At 37.8% G+C, this 23,573-nt stretch overlaps 1 protein-coding gene and 1 pseudogene across 17 annotated transcripts in view; both read right to left on the bottom strand.

The window, feature by feature from the left end:
* Nucleotides 1-23,573, bottom strand: part of SETD5 (SET domain containing 5) — a 72,960-nt gene that overhangs the window by 44,184 nt on the left and 5,203 nt on the right. For 16 of the 17 annotated variants that reach the window (XM_075550396.1, XM_075550404.1, XM_075550394.1 and 13 more), the window contains exon 2: nt 420-475. The exons of the other annotated variant lie outside the window; for it this stretch is intronic. The gene's annotated coding sequence lies outside the window, so the exon portion shown is untranslated. The remainder of the gene's footprint in view (nt 1-419; nt 476-23,573) is intronic. 17 annotated transcript variants of the gene reach the window in all.
* Nucleotides 11,777-11,950, bottom strand: LOC142449377 (U1 spliceosomal RNA; annotated as a pseudogene).

Below are 23,573 nucleotides of genomic sequence, written 5' to 3'. Positions count from 1 at the left end.
TCCGTAATTCAAATTCTGGTAACAAAATAAAATTTCCCATACAATTGAGAACAGTTACGTCTTCAAAATAATTTCCTATAGAAATTCTAGCTATTAAAATGCTAACTTTAAAATCTTGACAGAGCAACAATATCCAGTATGATCATATTCTAATTACTATACGTTTTATAAACCAAAACAACAAGCTTTTAGTATGGGGCTTCAGAAAGTTCATGGAAAAATGGAATGTTCAGGTAATGAAATATTTCCATGAACTTTTTGAAGACCTTTCATGATAGTCTCAAAACCCAGAACAGAGGTTGACATATAATGAATGTTCAAGAAATATGTGTTGTGCAATGTATGATCACCATTATCTCAACATATAATTTTACTATTCATTAAAGTCCAATGACTAAAATGATTCTGATTCAAGTCACCTTTTTATAGACCTCTGAATATGAAGTCCCAAATATCTGTCAGTAGCTCTGCCCACCTAGAAAAAGTGAAGAAACAAATTAGTATTGAAAGAACACTGACAGACACAAGAGACTGAAATTTTAGAGAAATATTATACATTTAATTTTTTTGGTTTTAAACACTGCCTTATTGTATTTCCTATTCTCAGGTGCCTCCACTCCCAAACAAACCCTCTGGAATAAATCCACTCTGTAACTCAAGGGGTCACCTTGAGTTGGCATTGTTTTGACTGCCACTAACAAGCCACTGGCAAATCCACTACCCCCTCCAACTAAACGGGAATTTTCTCCAATTTCCTCAGGAATGTCCCCTTTTGTTCTTGTCCCAATGACATCTTTTTGTGCATCCAGAGACTATTAGAGTATCAAATATACATTCAGCCTGATGAAGGCTTACTATCAATGTTCAAGTTCAGATTATTCCTTTCTTTCTCCTTATTCCATGCCAGTCACCTTTCTTGTCCCACAACGGAAAGTGACAAGAGGTCAGTTCTATTTGTGTTCAACTCTATACTAATGAAGCCATGCTGAAAATGATGTCTAACTTTCCTTTCTCTATTCAAACAGGAAACAGGTACCCTGGACTTAAAGGAAAATGGTCAATTTCCCTGAAAGTTTTCAGTATTTTCTCCAAAAGGTCACATTTAACAGTAGTCATTAACACTTAATTATGCTGGTTTATGAATTAGCTTTTTAAAAAATTGGTGAATGCAAAAGTGCTTTACACAATTGATGTATATATAGATTGTGGTCAGAGTTGTATGAGCCCCTAATAAAACGATTAAAAAAATTGGTGAATGAACTGTTCCTTCAGAAGCAATTTAAAATGAGAACGCTCATTTATTATATAAAAATATGTAGGTGTATGTATAGTAGGGGTAATTTAATTCAGGAAAATTACCATTTTTTAACAATTTCATTTCAAATGGTTCCAACAGAATCCACAGAAACTTTAAAAAATTCTAGAACTCAGAAACAGAAATGGTCAATCTTCCTGCTACTTTTTTTGAGGGCTTAACAATCACATAGTTTCTAGGGGTAAGATTGTACAGAGAACATGCGGGGAATGATTTATAATTGTCCCGTTTTTGTAATTGGGCTCAGAAATGGCTTACTAGTTTCTGAATTTGTAATTCTGATAGCCTCAGAAATCTTTGATTTGTGGAAAGCACAAACCCATGTGATTTTGGCCTGGTGATTCTCAGAGAAGACAAACAAAAAGTATTTTAAAAACAATTTCAACAGAGATTTCAGAGAAAGAAATTGCATCAGCCAGGTGAGCCGGAAGCAGCTGGGAGACAAGAGTCTAATAAACAGCCAATCTAATGAAAGAAATTCAGAACAAGTCTGCTTCAGTAATCCTGTGAAGAGGACTGGCAGGAAGAGGAGTGCCGTTTCAGAGAGAGAACAGGCCTCATATGCTTCAGACAGTCTTTGTACTGAGGCTGTGGACCTTGGCCAGTCTCCCAGAAATGATGCAATCCTGATGAACAAGATCTGCTGCCAGAGAAACAATTGTTAACAGCCTCTGCAGACAGCAACTCAGCCAAGGCACACTCTGATTAACTCTCTCCATAAACCAGTAGAACTCTCAATTTCTCTCTTCCTCAGTTCTCGTCTGACAAAACACACCCCAATATTTAGATTTACAAGAACTAGCCACCTCCCCCAAACTTTCCCCTCTTTTGGCTTTCAGAACCTATAACCCATCATTCAATTTTAAAAAGATACACTGAGAGCATGCTTGTTTGAATAAAAAAATACAATTTTTATTGCATTTTCAATACATTAAATATAGGCATGTATTAAAGAAATTCTACAATTGTTCAGGTGATGTAAAACGTAGATCAAAAAATTATCAACAAATACATTACTTATAAAGTCCACCTTTCTCAAGGGCAACACTCAACACTACTTCACACTTTCAACAGAGCCAATGGTTGTTCTCCTATCCTCGATTTAAAAAACTTTGCTAGGCCCCTCATGCTATAGACTTTCTCACTCTCTCCCCTTAGCCTAGAGCTGAAGTTATCAAGCTGTTGAGATATTTTCTTCTGGAAGAACTCTGAAACGGGAGGGGGGGGGGAAGAGAAGATAGGGTGGGGTGTTTCACTAAAAACATAAGTATCTGAGATAGACCGAGATCTACAGATTCATGCTATGCTTCCCATAATCATAGTATTAAACACTGAAGATTAACATGTAGAATAATTCTGAAGCACTCACAAGATCTTTAAATAGATCAATAAATGAATAAATTTAACTTCGCTGAACATTTTTTTATTGACGTTTTCAATGAGTTTAAAAGATAGGGGTCATTAATTTTAAGACTTCATTTCAGATCCTGATTATTAAAAAATTTGTTATACTCATAGGTTGAATTTATTTGTAAAATGTCGTTATTTTTAATGATTTTGCAAAGTAATAAAATGAGAGTGGGGGAAGAGTATTAGGTTGTTTTTTCCCTAAGCCGATCACTACCCTTCAACTTAAAAATTTTAAATCAGTTCAAAATGCAATAAATATTCTAAATGCATTTTACTAACATTGCATTTGTTTGACAACTCAAATGGAAGCTAGATTTCATCTCCAACTCAAATGGAAATATTTTAATTTTAAACTATTGCATATGTACCTGGTTTTTCTCTTGAGAGAAGAGAAAGTATGTTAAAGTACTACATTAAGAGTTAAGAAACGTTCATTCTATTCTTTCAGTAAGTTTGATGGCTTGATAAAAATTACATATATGAACTTTAAATTTCTCAAAGTAAAATGTGCATTGGTTTTTCTGTGCTCCAAATTTCTTGAATCTGTAACAAACAATAAATAACTGGTTTGGGCATTACAGCCTTTAAGTCTTCTTCATTTCTCATCTGTTCAGCAGAGACAATAATACCTGCCCTACTGCTCAGAGATGCCTGTTTTTGTAGCAAATTAAGTGTATAAATGAATCCCCAGTACCTTGAAGTATACTGGAGAAAAAGAGTCATTGCTATTAAGCTAACCGTGGCTAAATTTTACTTTCATTCTTCTTTATAAGCATGCATTTTAAATGTGAGAGAGTAAGATAATGTAGGAGGCATAGAGGAAACAATACAGGAGAGGTAAGCGTTAAATATTGGAAGAAACACATGAGAACATTGGAAAGATGAATTCTAGAAAAAGAATTGCAGAAATCAAAAATTAATGTTACTGAAATAGGGTAAATCTACATTTACAAACTAAAGCAAGTACTTCTAAGCAAAGAATCTAGGAGTCATTAAGAGCTTAAGAAACTTTATAGAGTAAAAATTAAAGAGTCTTCCTTTACTCCCCCATCCTCATCTCTGGCAGCACTGTTTTATCCCCTGGCTCCTAATTTATATTTTCTTTAGGGCTGTTTGAAGAGCCCTGGCAGCATAGTGGTTATTCTACGGGCTGCTTTACCAAAGGTCAGCAGTTTGAAACCACCAACTGCTCTCGAGGAGAAAGACGAGACTTTCTACAGCAGAGTTAGTCTTGGAAACTTGCAGGGGCAGTTACACCTTGTCACATAGGGTCCCTATGAGTCAGCACTGACTCAATCGCAGTGAGTTTGAAGTTATTCTTCTTTTCAGGGCTTGATGAGAACTGTTGTGTACTGGATTATGGGTTGGTCTACTAAATCTCAAGGTTAGTGTTAGAAGCCCACCAGTGGCTGTGACAGTTTTCTTAGACATAGTTGGGGATGAGGGAGAAGGATAAGATTATATGACATAAATATTAACATTAAATACTATGATTTTTAAGTTAGTCTGCCACTTCCCACCTGTTAGTTTGTTGTATTGTGCTGACTTTTGTGAGGCTGGGGTGCTGAGTTATGTCACTGGGATTTCAAATACCAGCAGGGTCAACAATGGTGGGCAGGCTTCAGTGGAATTTCCAGACAAAGATGAGGAAGACCAGATGATCAACTCCCCAAAAGTAGCCAATGAGAACCTCATGGATCACAACAGCCTAATGATTACTGTCTGACTAGCCTCCTTTGGAGATGCCATCAAAAGGGCTCAATCAATGGAACAAGACATCATGTTTTTTGAAGGGTCTGTAAGGGAGACCCTAAAGATGAGGACACAAGACTGGGAAATGTTTCATTTTGCTGTACATAAACTTGCCTTCAGTGTATCTCTAAATTACATAAATTGACATTGAATAAAAGGAAACATTTTAATTATAACCCATTAAATTGTAATATGCACATATTTATAATTAAACCAACCAAGAAAGCACACTCCGTATTTTTAATAAGAATCAAGAACATTAAAAATTTTTAAGTATCAAGTAAAGATAAAGCTTTCAAAGAACTTAGACTACAATTCTCTTGTAAATGGTTACTCTCTCAGACTCTTGGAAGCTTTCGTGCCGTTACATTTTGAGGCTCAGAGTATGCCCTAGAGTTGTTTGTGTTTTTTTTAACTGTTATTTAAATCAACCACACTGCAAAGGAAAAGACCTTTCATACCTCTTTTTACTATCAAATCCCAAAACAGGACTTAACTACCTCCACTTACTCCAAAGACCTGGGTGGCCCTATGGATTAAGCACTGGGCTGCTAATCCCACAGTGAGCAGTTCAAAACCACTAGCCTTTGCGTGGGAGCTAGATGTGGCGACCTGTTTCTAGAGAGATCTACAGTCTAAGCATCCTTTACAGATCACTTTGGAATTGCCTAGAGGGCGGTGGGCTGGGCATGGGTACTTACTCAGAAGTGTTATGCACACTGATGAGGCATAAACTTAGACACAATTTCTCCAGCTGATCAGAACTTCAGTTTTAGGGTTTAGATTTTAATTCATTATTTTACAGATAAAGAAATAAGCCACAAAATGCCTAAGTGACATGTAAAAAGTTACACACACAGAAGTGAAATTCAGAGTTTGTAACATAAACTCCCTATTTATTCAAGAAATAATTACTTAGAAAATAATCTGAATTATAACTATATACTTCTAATTATTGGTTTTTATGTTAAACAAACAAGGGCAGATTAACATTCATGACTGGGGATTTACAGTACCTAGATTTGCTACTTTCCTCTTCTTCATTCATTCCAACAAACATGAATTGAATACCTACTATTATAAATACTATGTTAAATGCTATTTTTAAGATGTTTCTCTTAATCAAAGTAGGAGAGCAGATGATTTACAAACTTTTTAGGTATATTTACATCCCAAGCGCTCCATTTTCACAACCATAAAATAAAAGGAAAAAAAGAGTTCCTAAAGTAAGCTTTCACAAGTAAGTCCAATTCCTCCCAAGGGAAAACAAACTCAAGCCACTCTAGAATGCCAGCACCTCAGAAGAGACGTCTATAAAATAGGTTCTTTTATAAGACCCTGGAACAATTTACCTAAGCCACCCACTTGCTTTGAGGGGATTCCTACTCACAGCTATTTTGTATGGGGTTTCTGACACTGTAATTCCTTAGGACAGCAGACAATCTCACGGAATGCCTGGTGGGTTTGAATGACTGACCTTTTAATTCTCCAACTATTTACTATACACTATTTACTCCCCCATCCCTCCAATGCCTAACTCACTGTGGACAAAGTTTATCAGTCACTTGGAAAATCTTATGGTAGGCCAACAAGACTGTGAGAGCCCTGCAACACAGAAAAGAACCCAACAAGATGCTGTTTGTTCTGTGATGGATCACTTGGTAAACCAGGTGACTAAATATAAGGCAGTAAAAAATTTAACATTTAATAATCCACAATAAAGCTCCCCTCCCATACTTCCTTGCACCAAATTTGAAGACAAAGATAAAAGTGAAAATCCTCTTGTTCCATAACCTGCTTTTTCCCATTTGGCAGTAGATTCTGAATATCTCTAAATGAGTATCTACAAATTTACCACTTCTTAATTTATGGCACGATATTTTAAAATAATTTTACTGGGGGCTCGTAAACTCTTATCACAATTCATCCACCCACCCATCCATCCATTGTGTCAAGCACATTTGTTGAAATGTCATTCTATCACTCTAATTTAAATCAATGCTCTGCAGGTCCAAGTTTGGACAATGCTAACTTCCCATAAGCTATGCTGTGTGGAACAGTCTGTCTGTCTTTACACACGTGAAAACATTTCCTTAGGACAAACTCCTAGAAACAACTGTGAGAACAGTATAAGCGTAGCTGTTGTGGATGGCAGCCCACCCTCCATAAAGTTACAACCATTTTACATATGGACACATTCAAGCTTATGACAGGTTAAAATTTCTTTCATGTCTTAAAACAGAACAAAATACTTAAAATCAAAGTTAACTTCTAATAGGGAGCACTAGTGGTGCACCTGACAGTCTCAGGTTCAAACTCCACCAGCTGCTCCCTGGGAGAAAGACGTGGCCCTTCACTTTGATAATGATTCACAGGCTTGGAAACCCTATGGGGCCAATGGCACCCTTCTACAGAGGGTTGTTATAAGTGGGAATCAACGACTCAGCAGAATTACCCTCTAAAATGTTATTTCACTAAGCTTTGGGCTGGGTTAGTTCAAACTCCCCAGCCTGAATGGAATACGAATTTGTTAATTATTAGCCTGTCTCCATGCCTTCAAAATTTGGTTCACACTGTTAATACTAATATGCTGTAGAGTGGTCCTTTGCTTTCCCTAACAACAGGCGATAAAAGTAAGAGATTGTGCTTACCATGGTTACAAAGTGGTGATGACAGAAAGGCCATTGTTTTACAAAAATGGATAAAATACTAAATATAATCCATCAACTACTATTATTATTTGCTGAGTAATGTCCACGTTTTACAACTACACACAATAGTTATTCAACTGTCTTATTTAGGGAAACAATTTTAAAACAATAATCTTATGACAACTTTTTTATAAACTTTACAGTGTTCTTGGGAATGCAAACTTCTCATAGCAGAGCGAATTGCTGACATATAGCATTCCTATATATTCTGTATGTCACCACAAAAATGGATACAACTTATCAATGCAGGTAAAATGAGTGATCTTCCTTATGTCTGTATATTAAAGGGCTTATCACGCATCACACATGATGGCTCATAACTCAGGCCAGTGACCAGCTACTCTCCTTATTTTTAGTGAGTAGTCTCAGAGTACTAGGAGAACAATCTTTCTCCAGAGGCCCATTTTCCCTGGGGAAAACAACTCAGTAGTAACAGGAACTGTCACTGAACACAAACATCTGGGATGAGTATGGAGGATCGATTCTAGCTGAACTATAATGCACACTTATTTTTTAAAAAACATTTTATTAGGGGCTCATACAACTCTTATCACAATCCATGCATATACGTACATCAATTGTATAAAGCACATCTGTACATTCTTTGCCCTAATCATTTTATTCTTTTCTTTTTTTACATTTTATTAGGGGCTCATACAACTCTTATCACAATCCACACATATACATACATCAATTGTATAAAGCACATCCGTACATTCTTTGCCCTAATCACTTTCAAAGCATTTGCTCTCCTCTTAATCCACTTAAGCCCTCTGCATCAAGTCCTCTTTTTTTTTTCCTCCTCCCTCCGCATACTTATTTTAAAGTCCAATTACTGGAATATAGGCCCAAATAATTACCAATGCAAATATACATTCCTTCACATTCTAGAATAAAATGACTCAGATATACATTAATAAGTTCTACTCAATAACCCATATTTATTTACTCAGAGACAAATAAAATCTTGGGAATGCTACATGGGTTATTTTCCTAGAAGCCGATGAGAACTAGCATCAGTGGACCAGCTAGTGTTTATGAGAGGTACTCAACAATTCTTACTACCCAAAACACAAAAATATGAGGAACGCACACATGAAAAATGATTTTAAAGCCTTGACACAGTTGCTCATCTTTGATTCAGTCTCAGTCAACTCATCTGCATATTTGGGCCAACATTATGACATTAATTAATATATACAATAATTAGTCCCAAAGCTCTAACAAAACAGTACTTTTTAGTTAATGAATAAAACTTGCTAAACATAACCACAACAAAACAGCAAAAAGAACAATCCCATCATAAAATGAGCAAAGGTCTTGAATAGACATTTCACCGAAGAAGACAGGTAAATGGTCACCAAGCGTGAAATACTACCCAGTGTCATTAGCCACTGGGGATGTAAAATAAAAAATCACAACAAAAATATCATGCCACACACACTAGGATGCTAAGATAAAACCAAACCAAACCCCAGAAAACAAATGTTGGCTACGATATGGGGGAAATTAGAACCCAAATTGTTAGTGGGAATGCAAAATAGTACACAAGAGAAAGAAAATAGTGTGGCAGCATTAAAAAACCTAAAAATAGAACTTCCATATGACCCAGCAATTCCACTCCTAGGTATAATCCCCAAGGCCCTTGAAAGCAGAGACTTGGGAGACTTGTACACTAATGTTCACTGTAGCCCTATTCACATTAGCCAAAGGTGGAAACAACCTAAATGCCCCCACCAATGGAATAGCACTCAGCCAGTGGAAGAAAGAAATCTTGGAGCTGGAGACATTATGCTGAGTAAATAAGTTACTCACAAAATGGCAAATACTGCATGATCTCACAAAGAACAAGGTTTATTAGTTGTTACTAGGAGCATAAAAAAGGGAGAAATAAGGGGTTTATGTTTATGAACTGACATTTTAAATCGCACAGGTTTAGAGGTGGGCGGGCTGCACAGCTGGTTATTATAAGTGCTGTCAGTTGGTCATGCACTTATAAAAAGTTAAACTGGCATAAACTGTGTGCTACATACACAGTGGTGTGTTGTAATTCATTTAAAACTGATTCTAACCTAATTACGTCTTAAAGAAAAAAAGTTTTGCCACAATTAAAAAATTACATGATTAACAAATGAGTACAAGGAAGAAGAAAATGTGCTAAAATTGATTGTGGTAATAACTGTTCTTCATACGACTGAATCACTGGATTGTATAACACATGATGTAGGGTAAATAAAATTGTAAAAAAAAAAAGTTGGGGAGGGGAGGGAAAAAAGAAAAAAAGTTTTATTATCTATAATATATAACTATTTGGGGGTCAGAAACATTACATATAAACACCCGTTGAGTGAGCACTGACAGTAACATTAGCAAAGTGCATGCTGCAACACTGAATGCAGTACACAAAATCACCACCACCCCCACCTCCCAAAAAAGGGCTCTAAGCACAATGAAGCATAATGCAAATGCTCTAAGTCAGACACTACCCCATATTTACATAATCAACCCCCACCCCTCCCTCTAAACTGCTAAGGCTGCTTACATAAATCTCTCATACAAATTCCCATGCATTCCTGACTCCATGGTACCACGGAAGCTGGATGGATCCTTTTAACTATTGCTACGAGAAAATTTTTGACTATGGACTGCCAGGCCTTTGTTTAGCCAACCTGAGTGTAAAAAGTGCTGCTGAACCTGTAGCATCACAGCAACATGCAGGCCTACACTGATGAGCATCAGTTGGGAAATGAACTCAGAACTCCATAAAAAGGTGAGTATTCTACCACTTCCAGTTTTTTACTTTTTCCCTTAACCATCTCTATTGCTTACCTATTTCCCCCCTAGAGTTCTCTCTCAACATGGTTAAGCCTAAGCAAATCTAGAATTCTAGCAGGAAATAAAACACATGAGAGAAAATAAGCGTATCTCTTGTTATGCATCCCCCACTCCTGACTCATAGCAACACTTCCTTATTTTAGGACACTGCTGAAACCACTGTGTGACTTCATGTCATTGAGGATCTTCCTCTTTTCCCATGGCCTTCACTAAAACATACGGCCCCTTTCCAGGGACTAGCCAACGTCTTGAATTCTTGGCTTTAAGTCTCTAAGGATGATTTCAACAATGTTTCTTCCAAGAAAGAGGTTTTTTCTGGTAGTCCATGGGATCTTGAATATTCTTCAGCACTGTAATTCAAGTGCATCAATTCTTCTATTCCACTCACTACCGTTGAGATCATGCCAATGTATAGTGACCCTAGAAGGACAGGGTTGAAAGCCATACCTGTGACTTTCCAAGACTGTAACTCAACTGAAATAGTAAGCCCCATTCTTTCTCCTTTGGAGTGGCGGCAGTTTTGAACTGCTGACCTAGAGGATAGGTGCCCAACTCATAACCACTGTGCCACCAGGGCTCATAATTCTTCCACAGTCTTTGTTATTTATTGTCCAGCTTTCACATATATATAAGGCAGCTGAAAATATCCTGGCTTGGGCCAGGCACACTTTATGGTCCTCAAAGTGACATTTTTGCTCTTCAACACATTACAGACATGCTTTTGCAGATTTGCCTTTTATCTGAGTGAAATGAAATCCTAGACAACTTCAATTGATTGAATTCTCTTATGGACCAGCACTAATAACTTTAGAGAGGCGGTACTCAATATTTTGGGGGTAAAGACTTGGTTTTAAAAGTGTAAAATTGTCTACCTGCGTAACATAAATGTCTAGCATTATACAGAACATACATATTTGGTAATATGTTAGATCTTTTGCAATTGGGACACATGCCCCCCCACAGCAAACCAGAATACTGTATATATATACTCAAGCATAAGCTGACCCGAACATCAGCCGAGGCACCTAATTTTACCATAAAAACTGCATTAAAAATGTGCCTGGAAAACGCCTTATACCTGAGTGTATAAGGTAATAACGATAGAATAATGACAATAGTTTTCTGCACACAAATATGTATAAAAAATCATATGAATTCCTATTAGTTCTGCTTTGGCGATCTGCCCAAATGATGCAGGCAATATGTCTTAATTTATTTTAAGGGATCCATAATTTATGGCAAATATATAAAATGACAATTTTTTAAAAGGAAGTATAACCCAATACCTGTCTTGTTGGTTGCCTCCGAATCAACCAATTCTGACGATGGTGATCCCACATGAACCAAAGTAGAACTACTCCACAGGGGTTTTTAAAGCTGTGCCCTTTCAGGTCAATTTCCTGAAGAACCCCAGTGGATTCAAACTGTTGCCGTTGGCTTGTAATCAAGCTTCTGCACCACCACCCAGAGACTGAGCAATTTTAGATCTGCTAAAAATATCTTCTTTGACAAAATTACCTTGGAAGTATTTTCTTTTGGAAAATATTTAAAAGAAAAATTGAGCCTACCCAGACCTGTCCAGTGAGCCAAAGGGGACGGACACAAGGGATGGAGAAGGCTTTGATCTCTAGTAGCACTCTTATTTGAATTTCCAAAAGTAAAACTGAATGAGCAGACCATGACTTCATGATAAAAAAACAAATGCTTGCTCAGGTGACTTGCTTTTAAAAAAAATTAATTTTTATTTTTATTTCAGTGGAGAGTGCAAGCACAGTCCCCCACCACCACAAATTATGCAGTTGAGCCTCCCACATTTGGGGAAATCACAGGGGTCAGCACATCTGGAGGGCAATGGAGAAGCCTCGCCCTGGGAAAGCCCTGGGAAAACCACCTTCTGATCATGGTCTCTCACCTGCCAGGCAAGTATTGGTGACTTGCTTTTTGGTCCAATATAGTCACTATCTTTTCTTGGAATAAGAAATGAGATGGTAAGAAGAGAAATCTAGCCCAAAGGGCAACTAACAACTGAAACACCTGCGTATGTTCACTAGTCTGCTTCAATAACCCAAAACAAAAGCCTAACTAACCACTGCCATTAAGTTGATTTCGAAGGCTGCAAATATTTTCAAAACAGTTAGCCTCTCAGTCCTGTGAAACAATGGGTAGATTTGTACCCACTAATCCTGCAAGTTAACAGTCTAACACCTAATCCACAGCAAGACCAGGGCTCCTTGGGGGTCCTAATACACACTTAGGCTAATTTAAAAACCAGTATAAAAGTAAAACTGTACAAAGAATCCCTACTTAATCATTATTCAGTTCCATCAGGACTAATTCAATCTTGTTTTTATGCCCACCCCTTATAACTAAAGTAAATCTCAGATTTCATTTAAAAATATTCCAGTATGTATATGACAAAAATAGTTTTAAAAAAGCAAACTATGAGGGCATTGTCCATAATTATCTTTTCCTATAACCCCTATTCCTTTATCTAAAGTATTACCATCCAATCTGAATTCACTTTACCACTACTCCATCTCATTTCAAACTCAAAGTATTAAAAACAAAACATTTTCCCCATTAAAAAGCAGCTCTATTTTAAAACTTCAAAGTACACAGAACACCCTAAAGCCAACTTCAAAGAATACAAATTCTAGTGTCCTGGAAATAAGCCTTGATTCTTTATAGATTCCTTCTCAAATACTGGTTAATATATTTAAATTTCACAAAATAAAAGCTAACATTTGCTGAATGCTTACATCAGTCACTGTCTTTAATAATCACACCACCTGCATTATCTCACACAATAACAACTTTATAAGGTGTTATTCCTATTTGGCTAAATAATTGACTTCATCTAATTAAAAAACAGTGCATGGACAAAGCAAGAAACTGCCAAATCCTTGAACAATCCTAAAGCAAACTACAAAAAATTTACCTTACTGTATCACGTTGGAGATATTACACAATGACTGTACATCATTAGAATTATATATATATATATATTTTAAAAGACTTTATTGAGGCTATTACAGCTTTTATAACAATCCATACATCAATTCTATCAAGAGTGCTTGTACCTATGTTACCATCATTATTTTCTAAACATTTACTTTCTATTTGGACCCCTGGTATCAACTCCTCTATTCTCTCTCCCATCTGGATAATTATATATAACTTTAATGGCAAAAAAAGAGGTGGAAATGAAAACAACAACAACAACAAACAACCAACGCCACCCCACAACAAAAAAACAACCTCTCCTTTTAAATAATCAATGCTTGATTCATTCTATCATTTTGGGGTGTGCACAGTGGGACAAAGCCTGGGGTGTAAGGACTTAATGGACATGGGAACCCAAGGCATAGGGAAAAGAGAACTTGATTTGAGTTTACATACATACCATTACTGAACCGGAAATGCAAGTTATCTAGTACCAACTACTGATATTTTAAAAGGGAGAAAGGAAAAAAGGATTTCCTAACCCTGTCCATTGGAAAGGTCTAGAAACAAAGATCAACCCACTTTATTGGTCTTTGGAGACTGCAAGGTAACCAATTGATTACTTTTAAAACTGCTGGATAAAGGGGGAAAAAAAGCAAAAAATTTAAATTTAAAAAAGGGGAAAAAAAGCAAGACCACATTTTGGTTTCCACACTTAAAAGTTGTTTTGGGGTACCCAAATAAAAAAATGAGGTGATAAAATACAGCCACTGTGCAGCATGAAGGAAATGATAGAGCCAAGGCAGTGGTTCTGAAAAGTGTGGTTTGAAAATCCCTAGAGTTCCTAAGATTCCTTAAGGGGGCATGTGAGGTCTGCTCTTTTCTAACTACATACATATCTAGGTGAGGCCACATTTGCTTTGTGATCTTCAAAACAAACAAAAAAGACAAGGATCCACATGTGACCTCTTCCCTGGGAGAGGGACAGCAGAGAAGGGGGGGAAGGGAGACTCCGGATAGGGCAAGATATGACAAAATAACGAGGTATAAATTACCAAGGGCATATGAGGGAGGGGGGAATGGGGAGGGAGGGGGGGAAAAAAGAGGACCTGATGCAAGGGGCTTAAGTGGAGAGCAAATGCCTTGAGAATGATTGGGGCAGGGAATGTATGGATGTGCTTTATACAATTGATGTATGTATATGTATGGATTGTGGTAAGAGTTGTTTGAGTCCCTAATAAAATGTAAAAGAATAAAAGATAAAAAAAAACCAAAAAAACAAAAAAGATATTATAATAAATTAAATGCAGAAGCAGTTAAGAGAAAACAGCTGCTCTATTAAGTCTGACACAAAAGAGATTTGCAAAAATGTAAAATCATGCCAACTTTGTCACCATTAAAAAAAAAACACCTTAAAAAAATCACATGCTTTGCACGGCTATCAAATGATAAGAGTGTATGGGGTCTTAAAAGCGTGAAGATAAACAGGCAGCTATCTAGCTAAGAAACAAATCCCACAAGGAATAACACCAGCCTACCCACCCCAACACAAACGCTGAAGACAAAGCGAGCGCATAGGCAAATGCAGTGAAGAAAGCCGACAGTGCCTGGCTGTCAAAATATATATAATCTGCGGTCCTATAGGTTTGAAGATAAACAAGGGGTCATCTAACTGAGAAACAACAAAGCCCACATGAAGGAAGCACACCAGCCTGTGAGATCACAAGGCGTTGAAGGGTTCAAGTATCAGGCATTAAAGCCAAATAGGTAGATAGATAAAATCATAGCATTGTGAGGGGGAGTGTGGAATGGGGATCCAGGACCCATCACCTGTGGGAAATGGGACAACCCTTTGCAGAAGGGCTGCAGGGAGGCGATGAGCCAGTCAGGGTGCAGTGTAGCAACGATGAAATATACAATTTCCCTCTAGTTCTTGAATGCCGCCCCCCTTCACTATCATGATCCCAATTCCAGCTGGACCGGAGGATGTACACTGGTACAGACAGGAACTGGAAATATAGGGAATCCAGGACCGATGAACCCCTTAAGACCAGTGGTAAGAGTGGCAATATTGGGAGGGTGGTGGGAAGGTGAGGGAGAAAGGGGGAACAGATTACAAGGTCTACATATAACCTCCGTGGGGGATGGACAGCGAAGAAGTGGGTGAGGGAGATTTTGGATGGTGTAAGATATGACAAAATAGTAATAATTTATAAATTATCAAGGGTTCAGGGGGGAGGGAGGGAAAATGAGGAGCTGATATTAAGGGCTCAAGTAGAAAGCAGGTGTTTTGAAGATGATGACAACCTATGTGCAAATGTGCTTGACACAATTGATGTATGTATGGATTGTGATAAGTTGTATGAGCCCATAATAAAGTGATTTTTTAAAAATCACATGCTTTATATGTTAGGATTTTATTGCTCTATTTTAAAAGCTAGTAATAGTTTCTTGAAAACTTTCTTAACCTTAACTTATAACATGGATGGATATATATATATCTACATATATATAAATAAAATCCATGTAAACAAAAACTCTTTTGGGGTATTCGATTTTTAACTTCAAGTTTGAGAATGGATGATCTAAGCAATGACAAGTAGATACTGCGTAACTCTTAATGGAAATACACAGCACAAAAAGTATATTTGCAATCAATCTAATCACTAATTCACTACCTTAATGAAGGGAGATTTTGATAGCAGTGGATTAAATTAAACCACGAAAACAGAAATCTTCAAAATCTCAAAGTTAAGAAACTCTCTATAATAAGTGAGAACCTAGGGAATCCAGGGTGGATGATACCTTCAGGACCAAGGGTGTGAGGGACGATGCTGGGAGAGTGGGTTGGAAAGGGGGAAGGGAGACTCCGGATAGGGCAAGATATGACAAAATAACGAGGTATAAATTACCAAGGGCACATGAGGGAGGGGGGAAAGGAGAGGGAGGGGGAAAAAAAAAGAGGACCTGATGCAAGGGGCTTAAGTGGAGAGCAAATGCCTTGAGAATGATTGGGGCAGGGAATGTATGGATGTGCTTTATACAATTGATGTATGTATATGTATGGATGGTGATAAGAATTGTATGAGTCCCTAATAAAATGTAAAAAAAGAAAAGAGGAGAAAAAAATGATTAGGGCAAAGACTGTACAGATGTGCGTTATACAATTGATGTATGTATATGTATGAACTGTGATAAGAATTGTATGAGCCCCTAATAAATTGTTAAAATTAAAAAAAAAAAAGTGAGAACCTATACATTTAGACTCAAAAACATCAATCAAGCATAGTATAATTGATCGCTGAAGACAAAATGGGTGCATAAGCAAATGTGGTGAAGAAAGCTGATGGTGCCTGGCTATCAAAAGATAATGCGTCTGGGGTCTTAAAGGCTTGATGATAAACAAGCGGCCATCTAGCTGAGAAGCAACAAAGCCCACATGGAAGCAGCACACCAGCCTGTGTGATCATGAGGTGTTGATGGGATCTGATATCAGGCATCAAAAACCCAAAACAAACAAACAAACACATTGATGTGAGGGGGAGGGCAGAGTGAAGACCCAAAGCCCATCAGGAGTCAATTGGACATCCTGTCAGAAGGGCCAAAGGGAACAGATGAGTCAGGCTGCAGTATAGCACCAACAAAACACACAACTTACCTTTAGTTCTTTAATGGGTGGGGGTAGGGAACTGATCACAATGATCAACGTATGGCCCCCTCCCAGGGAGACAAGACGATATAAAAGTGGGTGAAGAGAGACAGCGGTTGGTGTTAAGACATGAAAAAAAAAATTTGTAAATGACCCAGGGTTCATGGGGGAGGAAGAAAAAAAAATGAGGAGCTGATACCAAGGGCTCAAGTAGAAAGAAAATGTTTTGAAAAGGATAATGACAACATATATACAGGTATGCTTGACACAATGGATATATGTATGGATTGTGAATAAGAGCTGTAAGAGCCCCCATTAAAAAAAGCAGTGTATAGTATAGACTTATCTTGATCAAATTAAATCTTTTAAATAAAATCTAATGAGTGGAGTAATTATTCTATTCCTTCTATTTGAACTTTCTTAATAAAAATAAACCTATATTCATTTTTCCCCTACCAACACCTAATGTAATGACCAAAGAAAAATGCTATGAATCATTACAAGAACTGCTCAGTTAGAACTGGGAAGGGAGCTGATTGTTCCTAGTTAGGGAACACTCTAGAATCAAGAGCTCTATAAAGAAAACTGGGCTGTTAGTTAGGCAGCAACTAAAAGTTCTAATGCCCTCTATAATTAGGATGAGCATATAATTTATAGTCCAAACTGCAACATTTCTGAGAGTGAATGGGTGTTATTACTAATTAGGCATTAAGACAAGATTTATGGTCAATGTACCTGTAACAGGAGCCCTGGTGGTAGTCAGCTAAGTGTGAAGGCTGCTAATGCTAACCACAAAGCAGAGAACTGAAACCTACCAGCTAACTGCAGAAGATAAGGCTGTCTGCTCCTGTAGAGATTTACAGCGCCAGAAACCACATGGTCACTATGTGTCAATGTTGCTATCTATTTTATAGGTTAAAATTCCTATCAGTTTCACAAAAAAATATCTAATTTCTCTGGTAAACCATTTTCCACAGAAAAATATTCCTGATTTTATAAAGCTGATCAAAAGTAAGGCACGCTATATGCACGCAATTACTTCTCTATCTTGAAAGGCACAAGGTTTTATCATAAAATGTGATGTGTCTACTCCTCTTCCCCTTGATGGCTCAGTGTATTCTGCAAGCCTCCTGTCATTCCTTTTTTAGACCATGGCTTTGGTGGAGCTACATGAGAGGAAAGCTACTACTTCCCCAGAGGCTGGCTTCTCTAATTCATGTCTGTCATGGACTAAACGCCTTTCTCAATACAGTCCTAGCAACTCAATTGGAATGGCCTATGGACTAGGAAGACTGAAGTAAAAACCCCTGGGTCAGATTTACCACCCTAAGCTTCAACACAAGAGCATTAGGATCAGCATTATTACCTACTTGATAAAAGGAGCCTTGTGGTGTAGTGGGCTATGCATTCAGGGGCTAACCATTAGGCAACAAACCTACCATTATTTCCTTCTTGGGAGAGTGTGCTTCCGTAAAAATTTGAAGTTTCAGTAACCCAAAGGGACAGTTGTGTTTCCCTCTGCACCTCTGATCTAAGCGCTGTGACTACAAACTTGCGCATCATAGGTTCCCAAACTTACTTAGCCTAACACCCCCTTTCAGAAAGTTATTCAACCCTACTCCAGGACTAGGTGTGCGCATCTGCATTTGCAGCCCCCTGGATCACTCCAGCACCCACCATGGGGAGGTACCACCTACTTTGGGAAATACTGGGGTATATGATATTCATGTGGTTATTTGGTTGTTAGTTACTTACTAAATACCCGGTGTTAGCATTACACAAATCCAGAGCCACCAATAAGGTTGATTGTGCCTTCATAATCAGCAAATACGTTATGCCACTTCTTAGGTTTTTAAATAACGGGCAAGCTTTTTCAAGTAAAACCCAAACTCACTGTTATCAAGTAGATGTAGACTCACAGCAACTCCACAGAACATGGTAGAACTGCCTCTGTGAATTTCCCAAACTGTAGTGCTTTGCAGGAAAAGAAAGCCCTTGTCTTTCCTCCAAGGTGAAGCTGGTGGTTTCAAACTACTAACCTTATGGATAGCAGCCCAATGTGTAACCACTAGGCCACAGTAGCCTAAAAATGAAAACATGTAATAATTTGGTATGCAGGCTCTCAAGTGTTTATCTTCATCCTAATTTTGTTTTAACAGCAAAGCTATGACATTTTACTTTTGAGTGCCAGAGTGTATAAGAATATAATTTAATGTGACTATAAAAATTTAGACTTGTTACTGATTTGGTTGTTTCTTTAAACAGGCATTTCATCTCATATTTTTCCAGGTTATGGTATAAAGAATTATTTAACTTCTATAGTTATTGAGTTTGCACCATAGAAACAGAGAAAATAAAAATTTATGCAAACCTTTAATAATTGAAGGCTATATTCAACATGCAATCAATCATGCTGCCTCAAAAGTCCATCTCTTTATTTTCTTAGGTTAAATTCTTTTGTCTTTAAAACTAAAAGTTTTTGAACATGTTTTTTAGGTACTACCCTATTATAATAAACACATTTCATTTTAAAATAAAATTATTTCACTATGGGCCTTGCCTTTGTATGTGGTTTTCTCTTATAAAACAAGTCAACTCCCACCAATCTGTTTTAAGGAAAATAGTAACAAAAATCAATGAAGAAGAGTATAATTGCTAACAAGTCCTTTTAGGTTCTTCCTTATAAATAAAACCTTTCTTGGATACCAAGGATGCCCAAGCAGTTGATTATTAGCTTCAGATCATCCTCAACTTTCACAGAAGTGACAAAAGCGTAACATTTTATAGCGTGCACAGAAATTGGTGGCAGAAAATAGGATTTTTTCAACACAGCCAAACTTTGTTAACAGGATAGGGAATAAAAGCCATGGATACAGGATGACTGTGGGGAAACAATGAGACCTACCTAAGTATCTACTAATACGAACGTGTAAGCATTCTTAAATATGCTAACATGAGCACCCTAATCAGATCATTATTTCTAAGAACTAGAATCGACTTATTCAGCACTGTACATGCATTAATTAACAAACCTCATTAATTGTAGAAAAACAAAACAACACACACACACACACACACACACACACGACCAAACTCTGCCATGGAGTTGATGCTGACTCATAACAACCCTATAGGACAGAGGAGAGGCTGCCCTTTTGAGTTTCTGAGGTTGTTACTCTTTATGGGAGTCAAAAGCCAGTCTTAGCTCTGCAGAGTGGCAGGTGTTTTCAAGCTGCCAACTTTGTGGATCATAGCCCAACTTGTAGCCACTTTGCCACCAAGGTTCCTTGACCAATTGTAGTCAATGCCAATTCATCACAACTCTAGGATGGAGGTGAAACGTCCCCCAGGGTTACCCATCTGCATGGAAGGAATCTGCTGCATCTTTCTCTCTTGTGTTGGTGGGTTCCAACTACCAACCTTTCAATTTGCAGTCAAGTGCTTCAACCATTATGCCACGAGGGCCTCTTTTCTTAGAGTCCTGGGTTCGAGTCTTCATATTTCAGGAGTTGGGAGGGGAAAAATCACAGCATCAGATAGCAACAATAAAAGTACAATTTCTTAATTTTGGAGAGTGTTGTGTAATAAAGCTAGAAAAATGTGAATTACATACCTTAGAGAAGGGTACCGGGCCATAAAATTATTCACATGCAAACAGTGAACTACTTTTACCCAAGTAAAGGGGTAGATAGACCACATGAGGCCCAGGGGTCCTCGAACTGCAGCTTGCATATGTTGCTCTTTCAGTATATACATCTGACTCAGGTAAAATTGAAAATCAAACTACCATATTTTCAATGATAAAAATTTAAAGGGCATTATACAGATAATGGTGATTTCCATTTTAAAGAAAATTTTATTTATGGCTCTTGAATAATTTTTAAATTGGTGTGAGGGACAGGCCTGGCTCTTCTGTCTCAAAAGCTTGCTGATCCCTGGTATAGTTGGCTAAGCATTGGATGTTACTGCTAGGTCAGCGGTTAAAACCTATCAGCCCTCTCCTCAGGAAAAAGATGAGGCTGTCTGCTTCCGGAAAGTTTCTCTCAAAAACCCCATAGAGCAACTTTATTGCATCTTATAGGTTGCTATGAGTCAGCTTGATTTAATGGCTGGTTTAATGTAAAGTAGTAAACAGACTTAGGTTTTTTAAAACCTTATTTTAGTAATAAATCTGAGTTATATAAATAACTAATTCCCAACACAAATTTCGATTATTGTCTATAGAAAGAAATGTCACCTTTCTTCAGGCAAATAATAATCACAGTAGCATGTGGTGGTGGTGATGAATGTGACCAACCAATGAAAATTCAGTACCCTTACAAACCCCAGTAAGGCTAAAATCTGGAAAGATTTCATCTTTTTTACCAGGCAAGAAAGTGAAGGAAAACGAAGTTATAAAAATCTCTTTCACTACAGACCTCTAGGACTAGACACAATAGCTTTGTAATTCAGTATACATAAACATACTCCGAACCTAACCATAATGAAAATCACATTAGCCCATCCAATTTTCCCCTTTTGTTCTAGTTTCTTTTTTGCTGAGGAGAAGCGTTGTAAGAGAATAAGAGCTGGAATTACAGTGGAGCAGCTGCAGACAAGACGAGGTACAGTGCCACAACTCACCTCCATTTCAGCCGATTGCTAGCCAGGTCTTATTCACACTGAGACTAGTCCCTCGGGGAGGAATAGCTGTTTTCAAATCCTTTGTGATGAAGATGTACACCTACTACGCTTATACCTTTGCTTGGGACTTTTTAAGGCTCTTCTGGCAAAGCTTAGATTACCAGGAATAGCAGAAGAAAGGCTCTTCCTCTCCCAGATGCTGACTCAAGTGCAACTTACTCAGTCTCAGTAAACGCAAAGTATCTAGAATGGAGGCCCTGAACTGCATGGCATTTATTTTAGTACCACAGAGCTACTGAGAAAATCTAATGCACAAATTATTAAGAAATGACAACCCTACATTTCGGTATAACATAAAACATGACTCACTAAAATCCATGTTATTTACAGCTGTTGCCATTTTCTGATAAAAAACAAGGAAAGACAAAAATAAGGCATGTCCACTTATGTTCAATGTGTATTACAGGAAATTTAAAAATTAGTTTACTACACCTCTTGCTAATAGCCCCAAGCCCTTAAATCTACAAGCAAAAAAATAGTATTCAGACTCACTTTCTAATTTCCCACCCAAGTTTGGATTAAAAACCAGATAAAACTCATTGAGTTAATGCTGACTCAGAGAGACCCTATAAGACAAGGTAAAACTGCCCCCAGTGCCTTTTTAAGATGAACTCTTTATGGGAGTAGGAAGCCTCTTTTTTTCTTCTTCCTCGGGGAGGCTGGTGATTTCAAACTGCTGACCTTGTGGTTAGCAGCCCAACTCAGAACCAACAGGACTTCTGCAAGTTTGGATACTCACTGCTATCAAGTCAATGCTGACTCATGGTGACGCTATAAGGCAGGGTAAAACTGCCCCTATAACTTTCTGAGACAGTAGCTCTTCATGGGAGTAGAAAGCTTCACCTTTCCTCCCAAAAAGTTGGCCGGTGGTTTCAAACAGATGACTGTGCAGCAGTTAGTAGCCCAACCTGTAACCACTATTTTAGCAGGGCTCCTGGTGCAAGTTTGGCTAGAGGGGGAAATCTTTAAGGCTAGTTTAACATTTCAAAACAACTATCCCAATTCAAGCAACAGATGTGCTCCTTGAAAACTGAGTTCAAAGCAATTATTTCTAAAAATTAAGAGCTTCACCATATATTCCTTTACAATGGAGAATCCTTTTGTAATACAAATAATTGTTCTGCTTTATGAATTTGCGAAGAGGAAGGCCCTTGACAGGATGGGCTGATACACTGGCTGCAACAATGGACCATGCATTTCATTCTGCTGTGCACAGGTCACCAGGGGCTGAACCCACTCAATGGTCCCTCACAACAACTTGTGAAGACAAGTGAATAAAAAGTATATTGTTCAGTGCACTAATATTTTACTATTTTACTGGAAACTTCAAGAAGGGCCTCAAATTTGAAATGTTTCAACATGATTTTGTTCAAAGATTTGATAGCAAACAGATCTCTTCCAAGCTTATGGCTCATTTTCATTCTCATCAACTGGATATTGCCACTCCACCTTCAGATGGGAGCTGAACATAAATGCATCAAACAGGTTGGATCTGACCAAGAGTGCAGGGAGCAATCTTCAGGGAATAGCAAGTTCTGCAGGAAGCAGGGTTGAGGCGAAACAGTGAGTAGTTTTCTCCAGTTGACGTCTTTCACAGTGGTACACCAACACACAGATTAAAAGGAGCTTTCCATCTCACCGAAATGAAATGAAAAGTCAAAAGGAAACAAATCATTCTATATGTTCCCAACCTGAATCAAAAAATAAGGACATTGGATACCTTAGAATAAAAGTTTTATTCAGATAGTATAGTCTTTCTCATTTCCTAGTGAGAAGTCAGCTGTCAAAATGCTCTAGAACATGTCTACTTAAAAGGTGTCTTGTCTTTAGGTGGGTGGAGAGTTTGGAATCTATTTTACTTCAACTTATATAAGCTTTAGTTTTATATTTTTCCTTAGAGAAGGTGAGGTTGGAATCCTATTACATGTTCTAGGATATACTAAAATTGGGGTTAACAATATATGGTTGGCACAGATTCAAAGCTTTAGTGGGGAACTACGAATGATTTCTTTAATTCTTTGCCAAAGGGAATAATCTCCAAAGGAAAAGAACCTCCTCCCCCTCATCTTTCCTACCTCTGTCCCTCCCCCCAACAACACTGCCTCCCTGCTGTGCAAAGAGCCCTTTGTCCTGCCCTGCACTTATCTAGCTGTTTGGCCATATTGACAGGCCTACTGGAGGCATAATAAGAGTCAGTCTGACATTAGCAGCTGGCAATTTGAAACCAAAATCTTTTTCTAAGACCAAATCCTGCTGCAGAGGTCTCTCATGCCTC

The sequence above is a fragment of the Tenrec ecaudatus genome, chromosome 5, assembly GCF_050624435.1.
Source record: "Tenrec ecaudatus isolate mTenEca1 chromosome 5, mTenEca1.hap1, whole genome shotgun sequence".
Classification (NCBI taxonomy): Eukaryota; Metazoa; Chordata; class Mammalia; order Afrosoricida; family Tenrecidae; genus Tenrec; species Tenrec ecaudatus.
The sequence above is the reverse complement of the archived record's forward strand: the minus strand, read 5'-3'. Positions and strand labels throughout refer to the sequence as shown.